Consider the following 19,750-nt stretch of genomic DNA (forward strand, 5'->3'; position numbering starts at 1 on the left):
TATTTCTGAAAGACAAATTATACTAAGCATTGAGCAAACCCAGGCTTCAAGGAAGGTAAATGAAGCCCTCTGCTACTGAGCCAGCAGGTCAACCCCGTAGAAACAAATGATGGGATGAATGAAGAAAGAGTACTGTCAGAAGAAGCTGTTGGCCCAAGGAACTAGGCATTAAACCTGCTTATCAGCCATTCATATAAACATCCCAGGCAGTCTGGGAAAAGGCACTTGGTTTATGTCAAAGCATTTACAAGCGAAACATCTTTCCTCATACTTAGCAAATGTCCTGCTGGCTATCGCCCAGAGAAGCAGATTTGAACTGAGATTTCTCGCCGAAAAGCTGCTAGCAAAGCGTGGCTGGCCTTCACAGGTTTTGTGGGGTTTGATTTTATTAAAGAAACACTTCTTATGCAAAGCACAACCAAATTTAAGGTAAGCCTCTCCGCCCGATCCAAGCAGGTGCACTACACCCCTCAGTACTGTATCTGGTTGTTATTAAAGCCGCTGAACAAACTGCATGCTATTGATGGTAATGTTTACTCTCTCCTTGCATCTCGAGGCAGCCAAGAACACTGGCTTGGCAGGGATCAAGAGATGAGAAGGAATCAAGCTGAGCAAAACAATCCTTGAAGCATGGTCATGGAGATAACACAAACAAAGGGATAAAGAATAACTGCTGTCTTTCCCCTAAAAACACCCGTATCATATCTATCCCTTGGAATATCTTCAGGAGCTGCTAAATCCCACCCTTTTCCTCAGTTTACTAATGGCAGGGAGTTTTTGCTCCAGCCAAGCTTTCAAGGCTTTATTGCCTTGAAAATGTTGCAAATGCGGAAGAATGCTAAACTCCCCAGCATGCCTGAGGAAAAAAATAAAAAATAAAACTAAAAAACCCCAAAACCAACTAAGAACCCCAAGACTTTTAAACATGAAAACAGCGAGAACTCAGTCCAAGTGGCATCTATGGCACAGGTAGAGAGGAGCAAACAGGGCAGTACTTCAAACATTTTTGCTTTTGTTGTTGTTTTTTTGTCTGTTTTTTGAAAGTATGGCATGCATTTATATCCCTACACTCAAATTTGTACTGCAGTTCACCTAAAAGCCTAGATTTGGATCAAAGACAACTCAAAGAAAAGAGCTGTTAAAGACCTTAGGGAGACAAAACACACCAAGAGTGAGCACACGCTGTGTAACATGCAAATACTTCTCTGCAAATGGTCCCACCTAAAAATGAGAAGTGATCCAGCTGCTGTAAGCAGCGGTTCTGTGTTGCCTAATTTCAGTTGCCCTGGCTTGACCTTCTGCTGCAGAAAGGGCTTGGATCCTGGGTCTGAAAGTGGGAAAACCTAAAGGCTCTTGCCCCAGGAGAGGCGAAAACCTAAAAACCGACACTGATGTGGATGGAACCTTGAACGTGAATATTAGTACAGGCTGCTAAACTGAACGCTACTGCAGGAGATTTTGTGTTAAAGGCACTGTAGACTATTACACACTTTTCAAGGACTTGAGATAATATTTTTTTTCCTTTTTCTCCTTTAGAAAATGAACAAGCCAAGGCTCTTCTACAGCACCTATTCAACACGGTACTCCAGAACACGCTAGGGCAGGGAATCCTGTTCCTCCTTATCACTTCCCTGTCTCGGGGATTTTGGTTTTGATTCCATATTAACCTGCTCTCTTATGAAAGCTCAGGCTACAGTCAAATTGTCCTTATTGAGTATACTTAACCCTACCTCTGTTCTTGAGCCTTTTTTCTTCTTAGCTGTATTGTACAAGGGAAAAAAAAAAACACATTCATGTTCTTCAAGGACAGAGCTGGCTTCCAATGCAATGGGGTAACAGAAGCAGATCGAGGACCATTGGCAGGACCCACAGACACCTCCCCTCCTCCTCCCAGTCCCCTTTCCATCAGCTGTGCACTCTGCTCCGTCCTAATGATGGCTTGCAGCCCTGCTTATCTGAGCCACACGTGGAGGTAGTCACTATGCGTGCACACAGCAGAAGAGACCCACAGCAGAAGGAGCACATATTTAGAAAAGAGAGGCAAAACATTGAGAAGGGAAATAACCTTGCGTCATCATACAAACACAGCTAATTTACCTGACCAAGGTTGCTTCCCATGTCCACAGCAAAGCCAAAAGCAGAAATTAGATTTCAGCGTCTTGCTGAAATGAACATCAGGCTCCCCCTCCAGTGCACCTCAGTAGCAAGGACGTTTCTTCCAGCTGATCACCCTTGGTGGGTATTGGGATACGCCGTGACAGAAGCACTGTTTGCTTCTCGGGAAAATAAAAACTCCTGCTGGCAATAGCATCAGCTCCAGAGTAAGCCACGCGTGGAAGTGGAGCTTTACTGGTTGGTGTGGGAGGAGAGGAGAGGATGCGCTTACCAAGTTCATCTCAAGGCTTCTGAGGATGAATAACAGGAGGTGCTACCATGGTTGAACTTTCTACCATCAATACCTCATCCACCGACATCTCGAGAGAGACGTTTTTTATTCCTCCTGTACCAACCTAAAGCTACCTATCCTGCGCTGGAGAGAAACCACACAGTCCCAAGGCACCTGCAACACGCTGCGCACAGATCTCAGAGGGATGCAGTGCTGTGCACGTGGTGACAATGCACAAGATGACCTCACTGTCCTTTTCTTTCCTCTTTACGGTCTGTCCTCAGCAGATGAAACCAGAGATTGAGACACTAAGATCAGAGACAAGACAAGAGAAACATCTCTCATGACAACAAAGTCGCACTGCCCAGGTGAGAGCCGAGTTCACGGACACTGCTGTGGCTCCTGCAGAGCAGGGACCCAGACAGGGACACATCTGCTGTGCTGGCATAAGGACTCCCCAGATTGCACTTGATGTCAGCAGAGTGTCAGCTGATCTTTTGGCAGCTGGCCTGCTCGTGTCTATCCACTTCTGTTCTCTTTTTCTCCGTAATACCAACATCTGCCCATGTTTTGCATTGACAGGGACGGTCAGCAAGCCCCTAATAACGCATTAAACCTCAATCAAATGACGCACCATTTCCGATTAACATCTGCCCAATATTACTCTCCTTAATTCAGAGCTCTGCCTCTTCCTAAAAAACTAGATAGTGCACGTGTGGAAGCATCTGTAATCTCAAGCATCACATACTTGCCTTGAAAATCAGAAAAATCAAAAATAACAGAGAAGGCACTGCAGAAAACACCTGGTCTCCCCAGGCCTCTGAGAATATTATAGTTTGTTTCACCAACACAGGCACAGTTTTCCCATTCCAAACCATCTTTATTTTTCTCTACAATGCACAACTACCTCTCTGTTTCAAACCAGCATGCCCTGGTTGCAGCTCTGGTACAATGATTTCAGCTGAATCCAACAAAAGAGATGACCAAACCCAGGTGTAAACTCGTTTTGAGGCACTTAGATGTTACCATATGACTTCAACATTACATTTCCTTGCACCCTCAAACAAAACACTGTAGTCTGGTGGGAATTGTCTACATCCACTCATTTTGCTTATTCACTATACCCTACACATTTCTGAGTTAATTTCTTCTTGCTGTCTTCACATTGCAGGACTTGCAGGTCTCATGCCAGTCTTTGAGACCTGTGAGCGGTAGGTTCTTAAAATGCCCCCGAAAGAACAATTGCTCGTGCTGGAGAAAGAAAGTAGAAGTAAAGACTGGCTGTTTTCTCAATGCCATCTGCTGCGCTGCGTAAACTAAATTAAAAAAAAAAAATCAATGTAAAACTGTGAATGTGAAGCCGGCCAATTTTGCCTGCTATTTCTCAGCATTTTTTCAATAAAACGTACTCCGCCTTATTTGCACGAAGAAAGAACTGCGATGCAAGACTTCTGTGTCTGCACAACAGCTTCTCAGTGCTTTGTCTTGTCTTCTCAACTCATCTGTACTCCTTTGCAAGTTAACCAGCTCCGATTTTTAGCAGGGAAATCATCGGCTGTTACATTCCTCATCAGTAAGGTCATGACTAACGTACCTACCTAGGCACGTCAGGGACCTCGTCCTGTTAGTCCTATTCTTGGTGTCCTTTGCCCTTGCCTCGCAAACAAAGCCCTGTTATCATTACAGTATGATACAGCGCTACACCAAGAGCCAAGAGGAGCCCCAAACGCATGTGGAGAAGTAACAGATCTAATAAGGAGGAAAGCCAAAGTTGAATCTTTTTCATTTTTCTCTCTCCCAGTTCATTATTTCTTCTTTCAAAATAAATTATGTAACAATTCAATCAGAAAGAGCTATCCAGAAGCTCACAAAATTGCCTCGTGTGAATCCAGCCTCTATTTGTGGTGCACCATAAATTATTCCCCAGATTAATGCCACCAAGTATCACTGGGACCATCCGAAGATTAGGGTACCGCACATGCTAGATTGCGGATCAGAATCGAGACCAGTAGGAGCCCGAGGTGGAAAAGCTTATTAAAAACACTTACGATGGAAAAAAAAACGTTTATTTCATGATTACTCTAAATTTTGACATTCAGAACTTAATTGACTTTAGATCACGTGGGATTTTTCCCAAAATCAGGCCGTGGAAAAAAAACAATGGTAACTGTGCTACTTAGACATAATATTTTGACATCTGTATCCTGTGATTCTACAAAGCCTCCATCCACTCAGTTCCCTATCAAGTGTAAGGCACATATGTTCATTCACAGACTGTAGTGATAGGACAAGGGGCAATGGCTTTAAACGAGAAGAGGTGAGGTTTAAATTAAGTATTTGGAAGAAATTCTTTACTGTGAGGGTGGTGAGGCCCTGGCACAGGCTGCCCAGAGAAGCTGTGGGTGCCCCATCCCTGGAGGTGTTCAAGGCCAGGCTGGATGGGGCTTTGGGCAACCTGATCTAGTGGGAGGTGCCCCAGTCTTAATTTCTGCTTAGTGCATTAACATTGGATGAGCTTTCTTTCGAGACAGTGTTGAGCAATTTTGAGAGAATCCTTGGTTTTGGAAGGAAGACATCTGCTTATCTACCATCCAAACCTTGTAAGGCTGGTTCAAACCAATGCAGAACTATTTAAAGAACCATTGAATAAATGGCAGTCCCATTCTTACAAAGACGCACTCCAAAAGCCATTTGCTTTTGCAAATTGGGGATTTCAAACACTCGTGAAATAATTCTAGAGATAAAGAAGATCTACTGAAAAGGGCTGACTGTAAGTCACGATCACTGATGCAAGTGTAAGCCAGCAACATCCATAAAGACAAGGAGTGTAAAAAATATTGCATCGATTACTATAGCTCCAAATAGCATTAATTCTCTGCTAATTTCTCTTGGGAGAAATTTCTCTTCATCAGAGGGCTTCTGAAATGAAACACAGTACATTCTTCTTTGCTGATTGTATCGAGATTGAATGGAGACACCGAGCTGAACAAAGAGAACGAAGACGGAGCACCTGAACTGCACCAAGTCTTCAATGCGATCAGAGACGAAATTGTCTCCCTGACACAAGAACAGTCATTTCCAGCTTCAGAACCACTCATTTTTCCCAAGAACCAGCGAACTATCCCTAGCTCCGTTAATTACTGTAGAGCACTGGCTCACTGAGGAAATCACCCGTAAGGATGAATACTGGTGTTAAGCCTCAGCTTCCTCCAGTCCTGCCCAGGCACAGCAGGATCCCGTAATTGTGTGATCCAAACCCCTAACTAGGGACGGACTCTTAAAATAGGGCTCTTAAAACAGCATAACAGCTGTGGCTAAGGTGGGAAAGGAAACTGACACAATAACATTAAAATTAAAGGAAGACGAGTAAAAGCTTTCCTCGCAGAGTGCTTTCCTTTTACAGTAAGTCTAAAAAGGGAGAAGATGCCAGCAGTACTTGTTATGCGCTGTGCCTAAATAGGCTGCTTTTGAAAAATAAAAATAAAAAAATAAAACGGAACCAGCACAACAAGCTGAAACCCATACTGGTCAAACACTTTCAAAAGGACCTGACATTGCCAGCTGTCACTTAAATGTGCTTAATATTTATTTTTATAGTCTGTAATTGAGATGGCAGCTAACCAGCACAAGGCATTTTTTGTTGTGGTTGCGCACTTTGCCTACCCACTCTTTACCCCCTGCTCCTTCCTCCCCAAAGCCCTTGATTGAAGGTTCAAAAAATATCACAAAACCCGCCTTTGGTAGCAAGTGTAGCTTTTTTTTTTTTTTTTTTTTTAAAAAAAGAGTGTGAGAAGGCAATAATTATTTTTAAACTACATAAAACATTCTCCACACAGAAAAGTAGCATATTGTTGGTATCTTACTTACTTGGTTTGGTTTTTGTTTTGATGAGAAGCCTTTTCAGCTTTATTACTCTGATGGTCCTTATCACTACGGGTTAAAAACTTGTGATGTAGGTACTAAAAAGAGCAAATACCTAGTTTGTAGAGTTGTTTTTTATTGAAAAATCTCCCATTGAGAAAAAAAAGGAAAAGTAGGAACTGTAGAAGTTGCATTAAAGAAAAACCTATTGATTCCTCCTACCTTCTAACCAGGAATAAAGGGATATTTAAGAATATAAATCAAAACAAAAGTGATATTTTAACATTCCGTAATGCTTCTTATATCTTTAATAGGTTGAGAATTACTTCAGTCCATGCATACCCATTATATGCAACGTGGAGTTTGAACAGACTGCATTAACAAGAAAGGCCAGGAGAGTCAGAAAACGTATTGAATTCTCCACTTCCTCAGAAACAAGGCAGGGAGGAGGGGAGTTGGAGCACGTCAGCTGAGCAGGAGCTAATTTGCTAACTTATGCGCCAGAAATTACTTTCTGAAAGCACTTGCTTCCCTTCAAAACTGCAGAGGGGCTGAAGTTTGCTCGTGCTGAGATGCCCCAACCAGGCTCAGCAAAGAACAAAGCAATCCACAGGCCACTGCAGCATTTCTGTATGCCTTGTAAGTGTTAAATAGGCAGGCTATCCAGTAAAAGCTGAGCTGAAAATAGAATATGGATGGGAAGGATTTGGCTGTGAGGTACGAGATGGATGTTTTTAGAAGGTGACAGAGAGAGGAAATGTCAGAGCTGGTGAATCAAGACTCTCAGCAAGGCAAAGAAGATCGATGTTAGCATCAAGAGGAAAGAGTAGGCAAAATGAGTGCCAGTTAATATATTAACCTGTGTGCAGTTCCCAGAGCATGGCCCCAAAAGGAGGGAAGCTAATGGCACTGCAGTGGCTTGCTCATGGCCGTGCTACGGAGCCAGGGAAGCAGAGGGCAAACCAGTTTAGAGAATGGGAAATGGAGGAGAGATGGCAAGTCAAACCACACCGTTAATAGTGTGATGGAGAAAGATCTGGAGCGGATTCAGGAGGAGTAGTTGGTATAGAGACAGATGCATGTTTGTAAGCTGCCTGGTTGACAGGCTGCTCAGAAGGCAAGGCAAGAAAATGAGATGCCTAGGGAAGCTCTTTGACAGTAAAGGGAGAGAGGAGGCAAAGGGACTTGGGCAGAAATCATCAGGAAAGGGTTGTAAAAGAGTTATTTGGCAAGAAAAAGTGTTTGTTAGGTCTCTGGAAAAAAACATCTTTTTAAGCTCTGTTTCCCGTCCCTTCAATTTAGGCTAAAAGAAAGTTTTAATGCTGTTAAGGCTTTGCCTGCTGAACTGCACTCCTTCACGGTGACAGGGCTTCTCCACTGAGGCAGGTGACCGAAGAGCCGTGCAGACCTCCGCAGGCATCAGTCTGGGAAAAGGCTCCAATCGCCCCATGGCCACTGGCGCTTTCAGATGCGAACCTTTCACTTCTCAAAACTTTCAGTCAGACCGGCAGGAGCCTGGTGAGAAACTAAGCCTTAAAAAGATTCATTCAATCCAAAATCAAGCCTTCCTTGCTCAGCAGACTGACCGCTTCTCATCATGCAAAAAATTATTCCACCCAAACAAGTGCTACATGGTATGAAGGGACACTTTGCTGTACAGGCTGTAGGCCTGGAAAGGAATTGAGGCAGGCTTGGCCTCTACTACTGCAGAACCCACGCATCCACAGAGAAAGGACAAAACAGTACGGTGATGTTTAAGCCTCCTACGATACTCTTACCAACACCCTGAAATTTATATCACAGCTGCTTGAAGCAGTTGCCTTTTATTGTCCTCTTGAAGTCCACGCACTGCTTTTTATACTCTAAAGAGTAAATTGTGCAGGGGAGAAGCCGGATTTAAGTCAGCAATCTGGGTGGGACACAGGTTATTTCAAGAAGGACCATGCACGAGTGGCTGCTCTCCAGCCACAGTCCTCTTCCTGATTTATTTCTGTTCTCATCCTTGTCAACTGAGCCCTGCCAGAAGGAGCTCCCAAGTACAGGGCCTTCTTGAGGAGATGGATGACAAACACTTGAAGAAGAGAGAACTAACAGGACTGCTTTTTTGGATTTTGGAACTTCTGGGGGTTGCTCATCTCCTTTTTTCCTCAGAAACCTCTTCCTTTTCAGTCTTCTCGCAGTGCAAAGAGCAGTGAAGAAAGGTGAGAAAAGGCAGATGGAAAGAGACAGATACATAATCTGTATTACAGTATTCCAGCCTCAGCCAGGAGCTGCCTGGTCTCCAAAAATTAAAGGCAGTAACAGCTACGTACAAGACAAACCTAGCATAGACACAACATGGTGGAGAATAAAGCATCGGTCAGAAGGAAAAATTGTTTTCAGCTCATGTAGCAGTCAACATACACCAATTTGTGCACCAAAGCAGGCCAGCCCCAGTTTTTCAAAATAGCCTAAAATTAATCCTAGCAGAACACAGCATCCTTAGTACTCAATTTGGGAGAGCACTGAGAGCAGCTGGTGCAGAGCAGGATGTCTCCAAGCTAATCTCTGCGATGTTAGCAAGTCCCACAGTGCTCCTATCATCATCTGCAAGCACAAAAATGAGAAAAATCAGGAAAAGACTGTTAGTCCTTTTTCTTTGCCTTCCACTCGTCAAGCCTGAGAGCCATCCACCTTAATAACAACAAGAAAAAAAGAAGAAAGAGACAATAACATTTTTCAAGTAGATAAACTGATACGTCTTATTTTAGACATCAGCTGAACAGCCAAACATCCAAAGAGCAGTCAGTGCTCTGGAAAATTTTTATCATGTTGCGAGTTTGAAAACAAAACAAAACAAAAAAATCACCAACAACCAAAATATAATCTATTTTTGCAGCATACAGACGGACGCGTGGGTCCTAAGGAAGGGTGACCTGTACATTCGGGGCTGATTAAGGGTAATGTCCCACTAATCCACCAGAATCAAGCACTTAACTCTCCTTGCTGGTAAAAACACTAAATAAAATCAAGCAGCTGGTCTGTTAGACAGATTGCTCTGTTTCGCTAAGTCTATCTGCTTTGTCACCCTTCAGATGATTAAAAGACACCTGACAAAAAATTGTGTGGAGCTGATGGCCTGCCTGAAAACAAGGCCTACAGGCCGCGGTAATTCTTAAAGTAAAGGCAGAAGAGTTTTCTTTACAGGCTGAGGGAGCTGGGGGTGTTTGGGCTGGAGAAGAGGAGGCTCAGGGGAGACCTCATTGCTCTCTGCAGCTACCTGAAAGGAAGGGGTGGGGATCTGGGGGTCGGCCTCTTCTCACAGGTACCCAGTGATAGGACTGGAGGGAATGGCCTCAAGTTGCCCCAGGGGAGGTTCAGGCTGGCAATGAGGAGACATTTCTGCTCAGAAAGAGCAGTCAGGCGCTGGGACGGGTTGCCCAGGGAGGTGGTGGAGTCACCGCCCCTGGGGTGTGCAAGGAGAGGTTGGGCCTGGTGCCTGGGGACAGGGTTAGTGGGTGACAGTGGTGGCAGGGGGGTGGTTGGACCAGGTGATCTTGGAGGGCGTTTCCAACCCTAATGATTCTGTGATTGAAGTGATTAAGGGACTGATGAAGAATAGCCCATACAATCCAGATATGATGCTGTAAGAACTGTACTTTGGACCAGAAGGTTGGCGTTCAGAGTGCTGGGGTGGGGGAAGGAGCTCAAGGAATATTTCTTAGAATCAAAATAGCGTGACACAATCTTAGACACAGGAAAAGCACAGACGCAACAGACAGGAATGGCAACCGTGGACTCGGAAGACCTGCTTGCTATGACCAGACACTGCATTTATGGCTACAAAGATAAAAGCTAAGGATCAAAGTCCTGAAGTTTAATAACACATCAGCTGAACCACAGCAAGTAGCAAACCAAGGTCACTTAGCTTAAGCACACTCTGCTGTGAACTATATACACACATATTTATATATATATATATACAGATAAATAAACTTCTTTACAGCTGCAACAAGCCAAGAATACACCTGCATAATATTACTAGTTAAGCATCAGCGACAGGGTAAGAGGTCAGATCTCTGCTCACTGACCTCAAGAGACAAAATCATCCCAAATGCATCTCTTACAAGCTAGACCGTTCACAGATTGAGACCTGCTGAAGCCACGGAGCAAGAACACCTTCTGGTCTCTCAGACCATCCCTGGGGGAACAGCTGCATGATGAATATGAATATGACAGTCACATACACAGAGAAGTCAGGAGACAGGTGAGTCAAGGATAAGAAACAGGGTTACTACTCAGAGGTTTTCCAATTAAAAAGATGATATTTACCTCTGGTACTATCACTGGGACTAGAGACATTTAAAGATGACAGCTGCTTAAATAAGAGAGAGGTTTTCCCAATTCGTGGTTTTCCACACAAATCAGCAACTCCTTGAGGTTCTCAAGTGGTTACATTAAGTAAGTGTCTGAGGACAAATTTCCTATTCTAGAAATAAGTAGATACTGCAGTAAGTATCAGTGCAAGTACCATCCTAACTTTTAATGTTATGGTAGGCAGCCAATGCAGGTCAGAAGTATTAGCAATGTGGTTTTATTTGGAGTATCAGCAAGGAATTTTGTTTCTCCTTTTCCATAACCTTGTAAAAAGAGGTGGCTCCCTTCGTAAGGACTATGGTTCACTCTCAGAAGGACAACAGCAATGTGAGACTTCCCCCTAAAAAAGACACAGGCATCTCCCTACATGTTGTCAGATGGCTGGGTGCTGCCACCTTAATTATTGCTGCCCTCTGACTCCACCACCACAAAGCCAGCTCCCTTTCTCCCTCCAGTGACTCCTTTCAGTTTCACTGACAAATGCTTAAGGACAAACTGGTTTTCCCCATGGCTGCAGGTAATTTCTTTAACAGAAGGCATCTGAAACACTGACTCCACTCAGACACCTCCTTATTCCACAACTAACTTCTCTGATGTCAGTGCAACTTACCTCAGCACAGGAAAAGCACCGACACACGACGTGAAGTTGTTTTCAGTATGTAGTTTTGGGTACGACACAGGAAGAGTTCAGTTTCCCAAGGCGAGAGTTTTGTGCCTGGGGATCTCTGAGCACAGCACCAGACAAGGAAGAGAAACCCAACACACACTGCCAGTCCCCAGTGCCTCGAGTCTTGTGCAAATTCGTACCCTTCAGAAAATAGACAGGAAGCACTGACCAACAGATAGACAGAGCTCTGAAGTACTTCACTTCGTATATGGCTGAAATATTCCACTTAGCAATGAATAAAAGGAGCGCAAGAGAACCTGTGGGGACACAAGGCACACAAAAAGCAGAGACTAGCAAACCTAACACATCTGTGATCCACATTTCTGGTGTTTCTTTTGACAGGCTTTGTGACCACAAAAATGAAAAAGTGACCACAAAACCTGAGAACCTCTACTGTAAAATGTAAACTACTTAAGAAATCCTTTTCAGCGACTATTTCCTTGTTGCCTTTGCTTAATACAGCAAAAGTACTTTAAATAACTGAGTGGCACGAATTAAAAACATTAAGGAAAAGAGTATTTAACTCTACAGAGACCTCAGGTTCCTCTGGCTACAGATAGTTATGCCCAGCTGAAATCCATCAGTGCTTTAGGTCTCAGCTGGCTCGTGCATGTTATTCCCCCAACCCTTCACCAAGAAGAACTCATGGACACCAAGATGTTGTGTAATTTCTCACCTCTTTATTACAAGACTTTCTGATGCGAACAAGCACATCCTGTTTCAGCTGGTTTCCAACAGCTACTAAAAAACCTCTTAATTTTGCTTAATGACCAGTTTTGTATTTTCCTCTTCCATTTAATCATTTCTTGGGTCCAAAGGTCTGTGGGTAGAAAGGAGGCACTGAAACTAAAGCAGGGGTTTTATTCCCCAGAGAAGCTACGTGCAGACACCCCAACTCTCACCTGGCAAGACTTCATTGATGAACTAGAACATGATGCCATTCTTATTTTAAATATGTTTGTTTTTGTTTGTTTTTAATCTAAAACCAAAGAGCTACAAGTTCTAGCAGTATTTTTTCCTATATATTGCTTGTTATCTTGCCTCATGTTTGCTTGTCCTATTTCAAACTCCTTGAGGACATACCCTCCAGGAGTATGTCCTCTTACAGAACAGCTCGGTTAAAAATTATTTTCAGTGGCCCACCAGAAGGCTTTTTTTTTTTTTCTTTTCTGTATATCATAAGAGAGAAATGCATATACTTTTATAATCCCCACCAACTTGTTCCCTATCTGTTGACATGATTAGTTACAAATTATTTCCTTCCTCCTTGGTCTGCTCTGCTTTGAAGCCCTACCTTTGCAGGAACAGCTATTACACAATAAAATAGTTCAGATGAAGAATTTGGGTAAAATATAAATCCTGCAGCACAATGCCTCACTGTACTTAACATAAACAGCAGAACGTGCATAAGCAAGTAACATGAGGTTGCAACATTTACAGCTGCAGAGGTGCAAACTCAGGCAGTGGGGTCAGGCATTCACAAGATGTTTTCACCAGGTTTTAGAGGGCAAGGGGCAAGGCTACAGGACTGTGACTTAACAGAGCGAGAAGGTGGTCTCTTCCCGTACACCAGATGATACGTCTCCACCTAGAAGTACAGCGAGTGTTGATTGTGAGACTTTCAGGTTTAATTGCCTGTGACAACCACAGGCAGTACAAACCAGGGTCGGAAGTCAGTTGATGAGCTTGCAACAAACTTGTAACAATTGCTGCAAAGCCAAAATTAGGAGGCTGTTTTAAGTAACAGTACCTCTTCCTGCATTGCTTGCATTTTCTCCTGCTGCAAACGTTTAGAGATTTCTAATTCCCATCTCTACGACTTTAACTGAAATAAAAGTTGGATCCAGCACCCACTGATGTCAGGGGAAGAGACAAACAGGCCATAAAGAGGAAAATTGCCGGGTTGTGACCAATTCAGTGCCTAGGATTAGCAGTCTGTAACCATACCAGCAAGAGCCAAGAACAAAGACTACCGAGCTTGGGAGCTAGCAGATCTCATGAGTAAAACGGGGCTAGGTTTTGTGTGGTCTTCACTTTCCATGTTCATTTTCTCGGGTTTCGTGATCAGCACTAACTCTGTGCGCTTGCTGTGACCTATTTATGCTCCTGCAACAAAACAGAACTTGAAATTTTTCTTTAAAAAGGAACTGCTTAGAAAAATACTGGGAAAAAAAAATACATTAGCCTATCTTCTTTTACCTACAGTTTCTGGTCTGTTGTCCCTATTTACCCACATATGTGATCTGTACAGCCATAAAGCCAGAGCTAGGAGCTTGTGCATGTAGGTAACCTACATGGATGTGAAAGTTCACAGTGTGTGTCCCCCAGAGATGTGTATACAAACAGCTACGTCTGAAGAAAATCCCAGTTGTCTCATTTATTTGCCCTTTCTGTGGCCATCACCAAAGAACAGTAAGTGAACAAGCCCAGAGCTTTTCTGAAGCAAATCTGCCATTATTAGGTCCAGTTCAAAGAGGAAAGCAGCCAAGGGGTCAAAAGAAAAAAATATTTTGAATGGCTTCCTCGTTATTTTTGGAGACCTCCACACAGTGGAAGATACAGCTACTGATTGTTTTTCTACTTCACTGAAATTAAAAGCCACTTTCAAGGGTAGCAACAATCTTGTCCAGGAAATAAATTACCCAGTCAGTGATTGCCTGGGACAAAACCAGAGGCAGGGAAGGAGAGGAAAGTCGCAGGTCCTGATGCAGGAGGGGACTTGTATCAGTAAACCAACTGAAACACCCTGTGCTGTAAAGAACCACCGCGATGCTCGTGCTTATGGTTTTCCTAGGGACGTTCACAAAGGACTGCAACTCCCAGCAGGGCACAGACGCGTGGAGCCTTGCATGTCACCCTGCTGTGAGCCGTGTCACATTTTTCCCTCCATCATGCAAGCAGCCAAAAATAGACGTGGGAATCCAAAAATACCAAATGCGCTTGGTGGGATTTGGTTCCTTCACTTAAAAAGGGAGGGAGGACGAAAGGAAGAAAATAACAGAAATGCAGAACATTTAATTACGTTTAGAATTATCTGGGGGGCAGGGAGGAAGATTGATCTGAACAAATTCAGCATCTGAAGTCCAGAGCTTTACAGCATACCAAAATAGACACACGAAAAACAGAGAACTGCCCCAAAGCCAGAGAACAGAATATGTTTGCTTTACGTAGACACCATCATTACATTCAACAGACATTGACATCTATGAATTGGACAGGAAAATATATTTATTCCCTTCTTCTATTTAATCACCTGTTACCTGGAAGAAAAAGAGTCATTTGACCATCTTACAGATGAATTTGCCTGCAATTGGTCTGAACTGCTTCTCTTTTCCTTCATCAATAAAACATCTCAAGCTCAAACATATGTTGCTGAAATGTATATTTTTTAATAAACAGAAACTTGCTGTTTTTCTTGAATATTTTGTTTCTTCACTAACTTTAAAGTCAAAGAAAATCTGAAACCACACGCACTGAACAACAAATATTAAAGAAATTTCTAAAAATATCTGAAAAAAATGTAACCAAAATCATGATCCAAAACCTGGAGCATACACTTGCCAAGGGACCTGGAAGGTGCATGGTATCACACTTACAGACAGTGGAACTCTGGGATATAAATGTACAATTCTGTTTCTAACAACAGGACTGTTAGTGAGCAGACAAGTGAAACGTTGAACAAAATCCTAGAAAATGCACGTCTGCATGTATAAAAGTGATCACTATTCCAAGTATCCTGACAAAATTCAAGGAGAAAAATAAGCAAGACACCTTTCCCACTTAAATTGGCACAAAATAAAAATTATATCCTTTCTCCTATAACTTAAGCGCGAGTCCAGAAAAACATGCAGCGTTTTTCTGATGCAAATGTTTTCAAGTAGGATTAAATACACCACAACATTTCTCTTTCCTGTTTCTTATTTAAGTGGTGAGCAGAAATAGACTGCTTTAAAAGTAGAAGCATTCAATCCAAGTAGAAGACAAGTGCTTCATGTTCTTCAAACAGAGCTCTTAGGCTGGATAATGGAAAAAGTTTAATCACTTTGCTCAGTTAAGCTTGTACATTTAAGAAATATTTCTGGACAGGAGCTTAGAAAATGGTCTTTTTAGTGTTTGTATGAAACCAAGGTGATCCAAACAAAGAGGCCTTTTTTCTCGGTAGGTGTCTTTTTTTCATTAAAAACAGGCCTTCCAGTTCAAGACCCACAGCGTGAAGGAAAATATGCTGCTGTTGCTCAAACTTTATACACGATTTGTTTAAGTCTTAATTCCTCAGAGCTGTCAAAACACAACCTTTCAGAAACTTAAGCTTAAAAAAAAAAGGGAGAGGACATTCATCAACACCGTAGGGCTCACAAGGGGAAACCTGGCCTGCATCAGAGCTGCAATGGACAGTTCTTGCCAGGCTGGAACCACCAACAGAAAGACCTCCCCGTGTCCCCCAGGACACTCAGGGGACGGAAATTTTGATTTTTTGTTTAGTATCAAATGTTTCAAACGCAGAGACAGGAGAGTCACCTTTTGTCCACAGCCCATACCCCTTTCTGTCCTACGCCAGCCCCTGTTTGTCTGTGAGAAGTACCTCATAAAATCAGATCTCACCGCTAATGGCTCGCTGAAGCACCATTGCTAATCCGGGATTCCTGCCATCATTTTTCAGTCAAGACTGATTAAAGAGATTTGGCAATACCGAACGCATAATTCAGCATCTCCGGCGCTGTTTAGAAAACTGTGATCACAGCTTCGCCTGTATTAAGGCTGGTGGCCATCTGCAACATCTCACGCTGAGGCATCCCAAGCACACGTATTCAGCCAGCCGTTTGAACTGGGGGTGAAGGAGAGGGGTGGAAAAAGCAGAAGGTAAGACCCAGCAGGGTGTGATTCAGCAAAGGCTCTGCTCTAGAGAGGCTAAAGCTCCAGCATTAAATGGGAACTTTGTGCAATGCTGTCCCAGGTGTTGCATACACATTTTGTAACGCCAAAATATCTTTATATTAACAATCAACTTACTTGAAAAATAGACAGCTGGTTTTGATGTATCACACCTTAAAACAATAAATATATAAATGTGTTATCAAACCGCAGTGATGCTCCCCCTTCCCTTCCTCTTTTATTTCAGCTTTGCCTGAAATCGGCACTCCAACAAGAGGAGCAAACCCACACTGCTTCAAGCATTTCTCTGGCAGTGGAAGCGGGGTATAAAGTTAATTAACAGCTGCGGTGGCTTTACCCCGCTGGCCGTATTAGAAGCTGTGGTCTCAGCAAAGCGGCAGCGCAGACAGCAGCAGATTTTCTGTGACTCTTTAGCAGAGAGCCTGTCTCCACTTCCATCTGCGAGCCAACAGCTACAGCAATGAATATGGAAATTCGGCTAAAGCCTGGGGGCTGAGCTGCTGCCAGCAGCAGCACACTTCAGGTTCAAGCAGATGGAAAAGAGAAACCCCAGCTCCAACAGGCAGGGACTGCTGCTGCTGCGCGGGGCCGGGTCTGCACTAGGAGGGCTTTTAGCACTGCTGTTACCAAACTCTTGTCGGAGGAAAAATAGGCCAGTCAGCCTGTCAGTGAGAACAAGTGGCAGCATCACAGCTCCAAAAGCTTCTGATGTGTTGCAAATCCCTCTCGTCATCCACTGCCACCCAGTAAAAGCCCCGTTGTTCTCCAGAGAGGAAACCGCTCCCTTCCTACTCACCCTACAAACTCTGCTCATCGTGCGTGTCACATCAAGGGCTTCCCCGCCGGCCGTCGCTGCCAGTGGCACTTCTCTTCTCGAGTCTCAACCCTTCCCTCACTTCCACCCCTGCTGGCACAAAGGACCGAATGGTGCAGGGGGACTGAGCGTCCAGTACATGCAATGCCACACCATCAGTACCAAAATACCACCTTCAAATTTCCACGTGACAGAGGAAGAGTTCTCTGGGAAAGGACTTTGAGTATCTAGAGCACAGTAAGCCAGGGTATCAAGCCAGGACTGGATATAGCAGGGTTTATTTGTATAAATCTGTATAAATTTATTTGTATAAATCCTGCAAGAGCAGGACAGCGGACTGAAAGGCAACGTGGAAGATGGCTTTAGCTGGGCTGTCGCAAGAAGAGACGGGCTATCATCCGTGCTGGTATTCTGGTGCTTATAAGCACATGCTATATCCACACACAGGTGCAGACTCTCCCTCAAATCTTCACCAAATGTTGTTTGAAAAAAATTCAAATAAACATCCCAAAACGTGTAAAAAGCAACAACAAAATGAAACTACTCAACCATGAAAAGGAAGTATGTTGCTTTCCCTTTCTTTTCAACCTCCAGATAGGAAGCCCTCAAGCATCTCCCCACAACCTTACTCACAGCTCCCACTCTCAGCCCTGTGCAACATCATTCAGCAGAAAAACAAGTCTACACCCAGATTCCTTCCAACCACACGTACCACAACAGGAAAGCACACATACCTCCCGCACCATAATATCAACTTGTTCTTGTCTGCAAACAACCACCTCAGGCAAATACAGAACTCTATTACAAAGAGTCCCCGCTAAAAAAGAAAACCACCAGTAATCTTTTTCTTTTTTTTTTGACTCCTCTCCCCCTTACACTTACCCACCTGCACAGTGCATTTCAAGGCTGTTAACCAACACCTTCCTCAGCACATACCCACTCACCTTGTAACAGGGCATGGCAGCTGGACACAAGTTAACAGGGCCGTGGGTGACAGGACAGGGACAGGGCTGGCTGCCACTGCACATACTGGAAAGGCTCACGCTTTGGGAAGTCAGGAAGCAGCTCTTCAGAGACCAGCAGCTGTTCCTGAGACAGAAACTGACTGAGGAGCAGCTCTCCCATGGGACATCAGCCCACTCTTTTGGTTCAGCAGGAAACAAAAACCTCTTTGCATCCAATACGCTGCGGTACCCAGAGCTACCTGACAGTAAGGCTATGAGCCAGCATTGCAGGAACCCATCAAAGCTCCAGCCACAAGAGTTTGGCCTTAAAAAATGCCCTACGAAAGAGCCTGGTCAGAAATAAAAAGCTTCTCCTTTGGATGGAGACAGAAGAAATTGCTGTGCATCTCGGAGCTGTCAGAAATGGGCGAGATAAATTCGTGCCTGGGGATTACCAGCGATAGGTCGACTAGCGATGTCCTCAGTGGCAATGGCTTGCTGAAGATACAGTCCCATAAACAACCAGAGGTTTATTTTTAAGTCATCTTTCTGCCTCTCTGGAAATTAACTAAATTTGCATACTTTGCTTCACCCACAGGCTAACCAAAAGGAAGTTTTTATATTAGTAATCATCTCTAAAAATCAGAGCACACCAACCAGAATATTTTAGGATAGACCTGAGAAGTGAAATGCTATTTCTATACGCATTAACTGCAATTAATAGTTCCCTTTGATTTAGGTATTGACTGCAGAAGTCAATGTGGTAATCTCATGTTTCATTTTGGGGATTTGTTTTTTCCCTGTCGTGCTTTAGCAGGCGGATTCTGAAAGTACAACAAATTAAATCACTTAAAATGGTTACGCTGCCCCTGCAACAGACCTTACAACTCACGCAGTGCACCGAAGGTGGGCCCGCCAAGCATCACTTCAAAATTTGGAATATTTACTGCACAGAAGGCTGCTTCTCCTTTCATTTTCCTTCTGAGAAATATAAAATAGAAGTTTTGATACTCCTGCACACTTTCACTTTCTGACTGCTAATTCTGTTATTTTGGTGCTACCAAAGTTCCCTCAGAGCTCGCAGTTCCACTTCCTTGTTGTTTTTTCCCCCCTTTTTATCATGTTTGGTTTCTTGCAGTCCTGTAAGTTACACTGTCACGGTCTTTGGTAACTCTAGAGGTTCTTTCACTATCTCTTTCCCATCAACTACACTACAGATAAATGATATTTTCCCTGTCTTCCCCACAAATTATTTTCAAGGTGTTTTAAGGTCCGTTTCCCTAGAACTTATACGTATGGGCTTACCTGTTCCTAACCCTGTCTGGCGTTCAGAGACAGCCCGTGCCTCTCACCTCGTGCTCTGACAGCACTCCTTCTGTTCAGGCACATCTCTCCACCTGCACGGCTTCATTGTTTCCAGAGGTCTCAGTTCCAGTCCCTTCCTAATCTGCAAGCATAACTGCAGCATTCCAGAAAAGGGAGTCATCAAAAAACAGAACAAAAGAAATCACATTTCCTTCTACTTACAGAGAATAGCACTTCTGTTTTCTCTCATTTCTCAAGCTCTCGACACTTTTCAGATGTACTCAAAGCTCTCCTTCCAGAGTCACGTACCACTCCCCCTCCCAGAGACATGCCTTCGTGGGCTCCCCAGTCTAGCTAGGAAACAATAAATCCAAAAAGGACTGAAATATAGATGGATTTCTACTACCGCTTGCCTCCTCCAACCCTTAGCACAGTTTAAGCCAGAGCAAGTGTTTGTCAGCTCTAATTTACAAACCCCAGTACTAGGCCCCAGCTGTAAATCACCGGGGCCCTGGTAGGCCTCT

General features: G+C 43.7%; 1 protein-coding gene across 3 annotated transcripts in view; it reads right to left on the bottom strand.

Annotated features, from left to right (window-relative positions):
- INPP4A (inositol polyphosphate-4-phosphatase type I A) overlaps positions 1 to 19,750 on the bottom strand; it is a 111,204-nt gene that overhangs the window by 85,507 nt on the left and 5,947 nt on the right. The window lies entirely within an intron of this gene.

The sequence above is a fragment of the Anas platyrhynchos genome, chromosome 1 (genome assembly GCF_047663525.1).
Source record: "Anas platyrhynchos isolate ZD024472 breed Pekin duck chromosome 1, IASCAAS_PekinDuck_T2T, whole genome shotgun sequence".
Taxonomy (NCBI): Eukaryota; Metazoa; Chordata; class Aves; order Anseriformes; family Anatidae; genus Anas; species Anas platyrhynchos.